Below are 8,253 nucleotides of genomic sequence, written 5' to 3'. Positions count from 1 at the left end.
TCAAACTGAATTAAACTTATATTCACTAAATTCATTATACAACCCCAACAAACTACAATTACTCAGGTTCTAAATCTGCCAAAAATTCACTAAACACATGGATTTCATTTTACAATAACAAACTATAATCAGTTCTGAATCTGAAAATAATTTACGAAACATACAGAAATCTAAAAAGCAAATCACTATAGAAAAACTACCAAGGCAACATGAGTGAAATCTAACATCACCATAATGCTTCTCCATAGTTCCAGCACTTGTCAGGTGGTGTCTTTAAATAAGAGGACTCTGCAACACTTGAAATAGGAAGCTTTCGCATTTGGTTTCATGTCAGAAACTAATAGGTCAATTAGCTTGCTATTGCATTTTATGATCCCTGAAAGCGCAAAACAAGTCACAAATATCCAGTGATGATTAACAAAGAGACAACTACATACAAACTAATAAAGATTAAACAAGAACTTGTAGTGACTAACAAAGAAATAACTAAATGCAAATAAACTATTGTAATGACTGCAAAATAGTTTGATTGTCTCATCGGCTTCAACTAATGTAGTGACTGCAAAATAGTTCATTAACCCTTTCCAGATAACAATAACCAAGCTTTCATTCCCAAACAAGTTGGGGCAGGCACCACATGCCACAACAGTAAACAAAATTGAAATTCGAAACAATGATAGACATTTAAGTAGCTCGATATATTTAACAACACCATTACCTTTCAGAAGTCAGTGATGATTGAGAGTGCAACAAGCAAGAGAACCGTTCTGCGAAGAAAAGAAGATAATTTATGAGTGTCAAATACCAGGAGAAAAAAATCTGTGGAACGACCTATGGCACAAGTAAGAGCACAAGCAGAGAGAAAAGGCAGTTGGCTGCCTAAAGAGTTCCTACATTGGTTACCGCTTAACTTAATGAATAAAATTATTAAAATGAAACTTAACCCCAATAGAGATGCAACAAAGTAATGATGTTATCACGAAATGTGGTTCAAATTACAGACACACGTATAAGATATTAGTTAAGGTCCATAAACAGAGTTACTACTGCAATCGTAATACCATGGCATATAGTTGTACCTTTGATGGATTTATATCAACGGACAAAATGCAAGGTTCGCAAGTTTTGCAAAGAGGATCGCTGGAAAGTTGTGTGTACATTTCAAGGGAATTGACAGAAGCCAATGTGCAAGGAATCTAGAAACACGCAAACAGAAACAGTTAATCGTGTCTGAAAGAAGCATAGTGAACCTCTAACTATACCTTTTCAAGCAAAACGATCTGGAACGATTCTACCTCATAACATGTAGAACAAGCACTTCCTTTGCCATAGTTAAATGTGAAATCAATTATCGAGGCAACTGTTAATGCTGGCAATGGACTTGAACCTGCATCAATGTATTTGAGCACTGATCAGTAATCATCCCAAAAGAAATTAGTCAATGCTTATAAACTATGAAGACTTGTATAAGGATTTTGTAAGACTAGTACAAGAAATGCTAGGTTACGATAAGGGAGTATTCTGAACAACATGATTCATTTTGCAGTTCCAACTAGAAGTGTATACAAGTTATATACCAACCATTAAATCATTCTGCATTTTCAACTTCTCGAAAATCCTTATGTAGACAAATTAGAAGTGTGTGTTATTAAAACAAACATAAGAACATAAATGGAGCCAATGTATACCTTGTTACCCATGAACTAAGGCAAACATCTTGGCTTAATTACTAAGCATCGATTACATCAGTATAAGATCTGACAATTCATGCCTCCATGGCTGTAAATGTAAAATACCTAATCCATGTCATCATCAGAATCACACCAGAGCTAGTGCGCATTCTACAGACCAAGAAATATTTTGAAGGATCTAAAAATAGGAGATAGGTATGCCACACTTTATTAGGAGTATAAAAACTAAGATCTAAAATGCATATACTTGTTATCTGTGCTCCCACTGGTTTTTACATCAACAAATGTTGACCTACACTCAATGAAGTATTAAACTTTAGCTAATGCAAGTGGAGAAACAGCTGAGCACAACCGGTAAAACTAAAGAAGTGAAGTCCATATTTACCTATAAAAGTAACAAAATGAGCAACATAGTGCAATAAATGGCATAAACTCGATATCCCTGCATCAAAGAATAATTTTTTTCAATCAAATTAGAGTCGATATTCGCATTTTGTGCATAAGAAATAATCTGGTAATATATTACGAATACCTACTGGAAACTAGAGCCACCTCCAACTCTCCAAACAGAAGAATTAGCTGTAGTTCTCCATGTAGTGCTCTTCCATCAATTTTTGGAAGCTGTAGTTCTCCATGTAGTGCTCTTTCATCAATTTCTGAAATGTCGTATTCAAATCTGTGGGGTCAAAACAACCCCAATTAAATACCAAATAATAAGACATATAACACCAAGATCGACAATTCAACTCAAAAGTGTCGTGAATTTATAAGAAATTACATGGCAAGTACAAATGAATGAGTAATTCTTTCAATCGCTAATTATTAGGAACTGATATAAAGGTCATAATTGATATCAATGCATCTTTAGAGTCTTGAATTTAGCTACACCGGCATGGAAATTTAACTAGGAAAAGCATCACCTGAACAACACAAAAGGTGGGCATAATGTATCATGTAGCCGTTGGTTCTTGTACAATGAAAGAAAACTTGCAAAACTGAATAATAAAGGCTACTTAGTTCACTTATTTGAAATTCTCGGTCAGATTGAACGTAAGTTTGAACAAGGTGACTGCAAATGTAAGTGTCAAATGCAATCGCCTCAAATAGCACACAAATGTAATAGCTACAGTTTTTGTATACAATGACCAATGTTAATGGAAATTTTCTACAAACACAACAAGCATGCCATAAAGTATATATGCGAGTAACCTTATCCTCCCTTATCCATCACAACAGAAGATTCTACAGCAGCAAGTTGATCAATCATCACTACTTCAGCTCAGAAACTGTTACCTATAACAGATCAAAAGGGGAACGTATTAGAAAGTTTACACAAACAAGAAAATTTCAAAAACACCCAGAGAAATAGAAAAGAAGATCAAACACTTCAGATCTTAACACTTAAAGTAAACACTCTTCACTTCCCAGGAAAGTACCTACAAATACCAGAATTAGAGTTACCACGGGTGCTTACATGAACATGGAGGAGGCATTAAACATGAACAATTCTCTTTCTAAATACTTCCCATAGATAAAGTGCCCCATGAAATTCCCAGTACAACTTGAGCAACTGATCAAAAGGAAAACTTACACGCTTTTCAATAGAAGATATTCTCAATAGAGAAGCTTCAGAGGGTTGATTCAATCTGGGCTAGCATTCTTCCCATTTTTGAATAAGATATCATCATACATACAAATGTTAATCATCATCTATTCTTCAGTTATAGCTATTAGGATAATTGACCTCATAACCAAATTTGGATTTAACCAATAAATCCAGAATTCTTATTAGATCAAGCATCAAACTTCCATATTCCTTACAATGTTCTAAAGATGTTAAACTCATGATTTACAACCCAACCCAAAATTATAAATAAAAAACAAATCCAGAAAAAGAAAGCAATTATATCTATTTCACCCAAAATCCTAACCTAACCATTCTAATAAAACCAACAACTGACAAAAAATGAAAAACCCATACTAAAATTGAATGACTACTATAAACAATTTAAATCAATCAAAAAAAGTCAGATCCACGTATCTAAACCTTACGGAAACCTTAATGGGAGAAATTGAAATCAGATGAAGTAATCATCTGTATATACTTTTAATCATTTTAACTGTTACGACATAACCACCGGGATCACCTCGAACAATATCAAGAAAATTGACATCACCACCCGACCAATTGAAGATAAGTTGTTCACTACAAAACCCTCAAAATTTAAATTGAAGATATTAGATGGTTGTGACAATCATAAACCAAATATTATGAGAAAATTGAAGAATAAATTAGGGGTTTCGCTTATCATTCACCTTAAAATAAGAAGACGACCTAGAATGGATATGTTAGAAGAAGAGATTGATTTGGTTTACTGGATTGTAGTAGATGCAAGGGTTTATAGAGAATCACAGATAGAGAATTATTTTTGTTCTTTAATGGTTTCAGTAGATGTATAGGGTTTGTTCTTTGATGGTTTCATCAGGCGATAAAATGAGAAGAGAGCAAAGGAACAAGAGAAGAGAATGGACAGAAGATACGGGTACTTGAGAAACAAGGCATAGTTGTTTTGATATTTGTTCCCATAGAAACTATGACCCTCGCAATCGTTACATAAATCCATATAAAACGACTTCCACTGAAGCCGTGATAAACACATTTTTGTGTCTGATCTGAATGATCCTCAGTGTCTCTATTGTTAGTGCTTGACTGTGTGTTTATTATGGTGTTTTATGTGTTTGTAGGTGTTTTTAGAGAAATACACTTGTGTGGAAAAAGTTGATCGAAAAGTACAATTTGGACCCCGGAGGAGATTTGCTATTCGGACCCCAGTTTTGGCTAAGGGGCACTCAATTACTAAGGGGCACCTCTTTCGATAAGGGCCACCTTCTTTACTATTCATACCCCAGGGCGTCACCTGCTAAGAGCACCCCTACTATGGATAAGGGGCACCCTTCTTCATCGTTTAAACATTACAAAATGGCGGGAACATATTTCAGTTTGCTGTGTACTATTCTGTTGGATTTTCGGAGGGATTACAGTGAGATTCAATCACTAATTTCAATTGGGATGATCTTGATAGGCCCAGAAAACGTTGGTATGGGAGTTCGAATCAATTTATTTGGGTCGTATAATCATTGTAACTTACACAGGAGAGTACGTGACCGGAGGAGATAACCATGGATTATAGCAAGGAAAGACGTGTTTTGCTTGTGTTTGGATCAAGTTGGAATGCTGAAGAAATTTGCAGCAATATTTTGCACGAATCATACAGCTGCAAACGCATGAAGAGGCGAGAAAGGAAAGAAAATTGTCCGAGATTATTTTTTATTTACTGTCGAGCTATGGAAAGATTTTTCGGAGTAATGAGCAAAGATTCTTGTCGTTGTTGGGTATATAAAGGGTCTACGGGAGCCAGTAAGGGTTATTGAGTGATCGGGGGAGAGTTAGGAGAAGAAACAGAGCGTAGAATAGGAAATTGCTGAGTTTCTCTGCTGTTGCATGAAGAAGAAAACACGAAGAACATTGCACTATCCAAGACAGTCGTAAACCACTGTCGTATTTCCCTTCAATTGCAACAGTTTTTCAGCGACTGCACAACAGTCACTGCTGCACTTTCCTTTCATTGTTCCTAGCAACAGTTGATCTGCAACTTTATTTGCGTTGCAGTTTCCTGTTTTATTGTATTTTCACCTCTTGTAAGCACCTTTGAGCAATAAAAAAATTCTTTTGACCGTGTTTCCAAAATGAGGAGTTAAACCTAACATTGGGACAACGGAGGAAGTTGGATTTCACCATTGGGGTAACTTAATTAAATGTTTATTTACTATTTGCATTTTTTTTAATGAATTATGATTTCTATTAACTACTCGTGACTTTGTTTGATGGAGCATGCTTAGTTCTAGGTAATTTTGATGCGCCATGCTTATGACCTACGTGTAATATTTTATGAAATCTACTTTGGCAAATAATAGAGTTGATATTTCCTTTGTTTTGAGTTATAAATGTTTACAATTAATTTTTGAACCCCATGAACATGAAAAACTGTGGAATCCTGAGTCCCAGACTCTCTTCATCCTGTCACCATATTTGTATATATTTTCCTTATTTTTTTTAAAATCTTAAAACAAATTCTCAACAAGTCTGAGTGAACGACAACCTTATTTACCACTATCTAAAATTTGATCAATTTTTGGCGCCGCCGACGTGGATTTGTTTTTAGGTTTTATTTTATTTGTTCTTTTTTACGCGTTTTGGTATTTTTTTTGCTTTCAGATTTGGAGCTAAGCTAAAGGAAAAGAGAAAGTGTTGAAAAGAAGGAAAAAACCCAAAAAGGAAAGAAAAGAGAAATCCAAAAGGAGTGAAGAAGAAGATTTTGTAAATAATTTTATTTTTATTTTTTTAGAAACTGTAATTAAGGTTTTTATTTTTGTACTATTTCATTTTTGGACATTTTTTTTCTTGTTTTCTTTTGGACATTGAACATTGGACTTTATTTTTAAAACCCTACGGAAGGGTAGTTTTAAATAAACTGTTTGCAGAAAAGGACGGCGATTACGATATCGCCTCGGCCCCTCGGATTCGTACATGACATAGAAGTCGTGGCCCGAGTCGACTTCAACGGTTCATCCCCCGTCTGGAACGGGAGGTAAAATTTCTAAACACCCGCGAATCCCTTGTCAGAGGGTTTACTGGATGATTTCGTATGCATATATGTTGAGGACCTGAAATCAGATTTAATTTTCTAGTAAAGGGCAAGGCTGGCTAAATCAAGATAAGGACTCGGATTTCATCACCGTTTCCTTCTTGCCCACCTTAGGAACACGTAATCTACGCGAACCTAAGCCTTAAAATTTGGACTAGAACGAGACCGATAGGGTAACACGCTTATTAGGAAAGTCGTTCGGAAAATATTGGTTACTCTTTTGAGCATACTTTTAAGTTCATGATGGTTTCTGTGAGTTGAATACGCCTCCTTGTAACGCCGGTGAGGCCTTGGGTATCAAAGCTCCACTGAGCTTCCCTCGTCTCTATTCAACTTACTTTAACTCGGATTGATTCCAGAGAGGTTTGCTCAGATTGTAACGAATTCCTTTTCGAAAGAATAAAAGCTGGTCTAGAAACAATCTAAGGGAGCCATCATGCTTTTTGTTTGCTAGATAAAATAGGCTTGTTGTGGTCGAGTCAGCCTTCTTTGTGTTTGTTTAGAATTCCCTTGTAGTTAGGATGTCGAACTGGTATAGCCAATACAATGATTATTCGACTGAGCAACATGAACATTATTCTTTTTATGATCATAGTGTGAATAGTGGTTGGGAACACCAAACTTTTGAAGGTTATGGCTCATACCATGGTGAGCTCAATTACTATTCACATGAATAACGATCATACGAGCAAAATTCCTATAATTCCTCTTCTCTAGATGAGGCACGTAAGATAATTGAGTCAACCCGTAAGTTACATGAGTCAACACATAAGTCAGCGGACACAGATGACTTAGTTATGACGAAAGAACTGTAACAATTAGTGAACCTTCTTTAGAAGATTACCTCAAGAAGTTAGATGAGTCAACATGTAAGTTAACTGAGTCAACAAGTGAGTTTTCTGAGTCAACACGTAGGCTTGAGTTAGAGACGGAAGAAAGAATTGCTCGAATTACACTGAATTGCCAATACATTGCTTCAAAATCAACCTTGAAAGTGAGGAAAATTTTTATTTACATAATCAAGATGACAAGGATAGAATTGGAAGCAATACTTTAGATGAGGTTCAACCATTTTCATGTTATTATGATTATGATGAGGATAGTGCTGATGAAGAATCTGAAATATTTAGGCACAGTGATCAGGAATTTGTTACTCCAATTGAGCTTGATAATGATAATGATATTTCTGGTTCAAATCCCGATAATTTTAATTATTATCCACCTATTCAAAAGGACGGGGATTTGACTAGAGATAATACCGTTTTAGAAGAAGTTGTACTTCCTTTTGATTACGAAGTCAATGATGCTTTAGAGGAACGAGTTTATTTTGAATCTAACGATTTAGAAACAACAGTCTTAGACAAATAAATTGAACTCGTAAAAATGAGTGAGGATGCACCAGATTACAACTTAGAAGAATCAATTGACCATTTTCAGGAATCTAATGATTTAGAAATTAGTGAAATTATAACCTGTCTACCTAGAGACACTGAAAACTCTAAGTTTGGGGGTGATTATCACTTTCATGATGCCTAGGGCTGCACATACTCCTGTACGGACCGGTTCTCTTATGGAACCGGTGCCTGTACTTGGTTTTGACCGGTACCTCTTTTTGAGTACCGGTACATGTACTTGTACCTGTACCGCCGGTACCGGTCCGGTACAAGACCGGTACCGATTTTTTTACCCGGAAAACGTTACAAATTAATACTAAGTTATACAACATTTCCATATGATCAATGTATCCAAAATAAGTTCAGGTTGCATACATACTTAAGTTCAACATTTCCATAACTTCAAAACAACAATCCAAAATAAGTTCAGTTTGCTAAAAAGTAGAAAACAACATTTCCACA

General features: G+C 35.5%; 1 long non-coding RNA gene across 11 annotated transcripts; it reads right to left on the bottom strand.

The window, feature by feature from the left end:
• LOC113286996 lies at window positions 1-4,270 on the bottom strand. Of its 11 annotated transcripts, none has more exons than XR_003329640.1 (9): window positions 4,008-4,270; window positions 3,166-3,897; window positions 2,901-2,984; window positions 2,228-2,367; window positions 2,077-2,133; window positions 1,296-1,387; window positions 1,080-1,196; window positions 719-767; window positions 1-376 (listed from the first exon to the last, which is right to left on the bottom strand). It is a non-coding gene; the product is annotated as an uncharacterized LOC113286996 (long non-coding RNA). The 11 variants fall into 11 exon arrangements; XR_003329644.1 differs by having other exon boundaries at window positions 2,228-2,347; XR_003329643.1 differs by having other exon boundaries at window positions 3,739-3,897.
• Between the last annotated feature and the right edge of the window lie 3,983 nt (window positions 4,271-8,253).

This window comes from Papaver somniferum, chromosome 6, assembly GCF_003573695.1.
Source record: "Papaver somniferum cultivar HN1 chromosome 6, ASM357369v1, whole genome shotgun sequence".
NCBI classification, from domain to species: Eukaryota; Viridiplantae; Streptophyta; class Magnoliopsida; order Ranunculales; family Papaveraceae; genus Papaver; species Papaver somniferum.
This window is presented reverse-complemented; position numbering and strand designations above follow the sequence as displayed.